This window comes from Adiantum capillus-veneris, chromosome 3 (assembly GCF_014529385.1).
Source record: "Adiantum capillus-veneris isolate H3 chromosome 3, ASM1452938v2, whole genome shotgun sequence".
NCBI classification, from domain to species: domain Eukaryota; kingdom Viridiplantae; phylum Streptophyta; class Polypodiopsida; order Polypodiales; family Pteridaceae; genus Adiantum; species Adiantum capillus-veneris.
Window position 1 is genome coordinate 101,779,476 of NC_140933.1, and position 4,355 is coordinate 101,783,830.

The following is a 4,355-nucleotide window of genomic DNA, read 5'->3' on the forward strand; positions in this document are numbered from 1 at the left end:
CGTTCTTTGACGGATGGCGTTCACGTGGACGGCCAGTACTTCTCAAGGTGAGAAGCGTGTGAAAAGGACGCGAGTCCCGTTTGCTATTGTAGCTGAAGAGAGTTAGCACGCGACACGTACACGTCTTCTCTTTCAGTCCGTCTTCTCTTTCAACACGCGGCAACCCAATTGCACAACTGAAGACAAAGACGGAATGCAGAGGGCTGGGGCTTGTCAGAGCTCTAGCATCTGAGTTTGGGCCGTCGATGTACAGCCTCCTTCATCACACTCAAGACGCCCACAACGTCCGCCTCGCCTCGCCTCGCCTATCATCTAGCTGCTCTTCATCTCCCCCAGCTTGCTTATCTCGCTTTTGGCTCTATTCCGCTTCTCCTTACGCGTCTCTAACTCCGAAGACACCAAAAACTTGCAAGTGTCCCTCTCATTTTCTACAGCCTGGTGAGCATCAACTCTGTGGTGGCAATTACGCATTTGGCCTGCTCTGCGAATCTGCGATGGCCGCTCCGGCGCTTAGCAGCAAGAGCAGCAGCTCGGAGTAGAGCGTGTGGAGGTATTTCGACAAAGTACTGGAGAATGCAATCAGCGTGGGGGTGGTGCAAGCAGACGGATTCGAATTCTTGCGCTTTGCATACAACATGTTGGCGGGCGAGTTTGCGCGGAATGTGCAGGCGGAGGCGGTAGCGAGGAATCATAAGGAGCTGATCCAGTACCTGTATGCCCACAGGTCGGGAGCGGATTTTCTACTGTTTGCTTAGATGCAGAGAATGGCGGCTGGCGACGGCGAACGTGGTGGGTTTCTGGGCGGACCAGGCATGGGGGGTGGGGGGTGGGGGTGGAAGGGAAGCTGGCTGGCCCTACCGAGGAACTGCTGACCAAGCTGGGTGACAGGGGGGGGGGGGACAGGTGGGCTGGGCGGCCGCCAGCAGCGTAGGGGTTCTAGCATTGAGGTCTGAGGGGGGGCGTCTCATTCAGGGTACGCACACTACACAGGGAACACCCTTGGCGGACCGCCTTGTGGATCTCGTCGAACCCGACTCATCGCGCTCTCTCGCTATCGTGCGATCGCTGGTTTCGTTTTACGAGCGGCTGAGCTCTAACGAGCAGCGGCCGCCTGCGCCTTTTACTGATCTCGGGACCAGGCTGGTGCCCAAATTGAGGGCGCTGGCGACCGGCGCCACCGGCTGAGGGTCCATGTAGCTTAGCTCTTGCTCATCATGGGCATTGACTGCGATCCCTGTGTCATTTCCGCCATCAACCCCACCTCCGACGACTATTGGTTCGGATCGGAGGTCAGTATGCTCCAATTGCTCCAAAATCGCCAGCCTCAGCTCTACACCACCGAGTACCCTACCAATAACGAAGATGCCCCCATTCGACCCCATCTTGGGCACAATATCTAAGCACGGGCACACGCCCACCCTGGTCAACTCCTTATCAATTGAAGTCTAGGTTATTAGTAGTTACTAGGTAGTGCTGACTTTCCCTGTTCTCGATTCTCCAGATATCAGTCAAATTCAAATGTCACCTTGTGTCATGTGTCCAGAACTTTTGTAAAGTTTCACGATTTAGAACTTTGGTAAACCAAGCTTCAAGGACTAGACATGGGTACAGCCTACTCTTCTACCTTTTGTAAACCAAGATTAGAGGAGGCGGCATGGGTACAGCCCTACTCTACTACTACTGGCTCTTCTTTATATGGAATCTACACAAGATATTCTATCCACTCTCCATTTAAAGGTTACACAACGCGGACCGTATTAAAAAATAAAATATTTTACTTTAGTTTGTAATGAAGTTTTTTTATTTTATTGTTTTAATTTTATTTCTTTTTTGTTTTTTAACTTTTCATGTTATTTTGTTTTAGAATCCCAATGTGATCCATTCACCTTGTTGTTTAAGTGGGCCAACTTAACATATAAAGCGTCTCTACTACTTTCTTATTGAGCTTGGGAAAAACGGTGAGACCTACTTGAACTGAGTCTTGGTGTGGTTGATGATAGAACCACATGCTAGGAAAAACAGGGTAAGGAAATCAAGAAAACCATTCACCGAATCCCTGTCAACTTGCATTAGTGCATTGGTATCATCAACAAACTGCTGTAGACAAAAAGCACAGAAGGTTTAGAGTGAATTTTCATTCGTTAGTACTCCTTAAAACAACGTAATACTCTAAAAATTCATAGTATTTGGAAGATTACTAAAGTTCAGGAACTTGTCTCCTTCATTCCACTAAAATGTAATTCTCAAAATGTGACTAGGAGTGTAACACATTAATTAGGTACCACTAATTTTGTTAGTACTTAGTGGGACTCGGCTCCTAGACAAAGAGTTGGTTTTCACAAAAGTCTAGTTGGACTAACTTAAGAAAACAACTACGCCTTAATTTCAAATTTTTTTTGCAAAACTCACAATTTTAAGAGCATAGGAGAACTCGGCTCTAAAATGTATAGGAAATTATGCAAAATTGCATCTTTTTTTTTCCAAAACTCACATTTGTGAGTGCAATTATATTAAAAAAACCAAAAAATTATATTAAATGCTCTGCTCACAATCCGAGTCAGAGCAGCCAAGAGACCATCGATTCACTTCAAGATCGAAAACCAAAAAAATTACAACCCTACTTACAGAAGAAGTTAGGGCCTCATGACCACCCATTGCACCAAAAACCATGATACTGAGCCCGAACAGGGGAGGCTAGTTCCGATCACATAGCTTCCATAACCATGATGGTAAAATTACAAACATAAGACCCTCACGGGTGCCACCAAAAATCTGATGGTTGCCACACATCACACCTTCGCCCTTGCAAGGATCCATCGGCGAGCAAAAGAGAACACAAGCCACAAAATGGGTGGGCCCCAAGTCTCCATCACCTATAGAGCTTGGAAAGGTTGCCACCACGGAGATGCCTCTCCCATCGACGACCTCCATGACCCGAGCCAAAACTCTAAAATACTTGAACCAATGCTTGAGAAAGACACCGCATCCAAAGAACCAACGATTGTTGATCTATGAACCGACTCCAAACCATATGAACCAACATGCAGGTAGTTATGGCGTGCCAAGCACCAGCACAAAAAGGGCGAGCATTTTTTTCCTGCAAGTACAGGGACAGGCCACAGGCCCTTGGTTCTAAAATTGAGAATGGGTGTGGGAGGGAGAGAGCCAGGGATAGGGCTTCCAACCAGAGAATCCATCCCTTGTTGCAGGGGCTTTGCTACACACCTGGTACAAGCATTGTCAACGACAAAGTCCTAGGTAGTGCCCTCCTCCCCTACAATGGTCTCTTTAGGGGTCCCCACCCATGAAGGGCATGGAGAGCTAAAGACAAAGAAGACCAGGACACCCCTCACCTCTTGATCGCAAACATTGAGTCTTCATGATGTTGGTGATCCTCTCAATGTCACTCTTTACCAAACTGCTATTGACTGCCTTATTTATGCATGCAACACAAGGTCGGATATTCAGTTGTAGTCTGACAGGTCAGCAGATATATGCATAGCCCAGGGTCTAAACATTGCCATGCTATCAAGAGTAATTTTTTGCTACTTGAGTGGCACTTTACATCTTGGCTTATTTTATCTTAAGGGAGGATCATTGCTGCAAGATTTACATGCTTTTTCGGACTCAGATTGGGCTGGTTGTTTTGACACATGAGTGTCCACAAGTGGTTTTTATTTTATGCTTGATAGCTCATGCATCTCATAGTTGAGCAAGAAGCCATCTATTGTGGCCACTTCTAGTTGTAACACATATTTAGGAAAATAGGGAAAATTTTGAAAATTTGGGACAATTCTTTGCGTCTCATGGACTTGAGGTCCCGGGGGATTCACCATGAAAAGCTTACCGCACCACGTAAGTGCAGGGGAGGGGGGTTTTTTTACAAGTTACATAAGCGTATAAGTTAGGGGTAGGCCCCCAATAATTTATCTCTCAAGCTTAAAAATAAGGGAGGGGGGTATCATATTTGGGGAGGGGTCACATATAAAATTTTGCATCAAGCCGGTCATAGATAAGGGCTGATTTGGAGCAAGTCAAGGGTTGATTTACACCAACTTTGGATGGGTCAGAATTGGACGAGTAGCCAGAGTGCAATCTGATTGGGCACATAGTTTGAAAGTCAAACTAAGACACATTGAGGGCATATCATTAGAAGTGGTTCCTGAGTACATTGCCGGTCACTATGCTACACACTCTTTGACTAGTTTTACTCAATTAGATTATGTGAGACCTAAATTTTATATGTAAGATAGGGGTATGATAGTTTTCTTCAGTGACTATCATATAAGCGTAGAAAGGGGGGTCATATTCCCTAATATGAGTCGTATATAGGGGTTTTATCAAAGTTGTCCGCT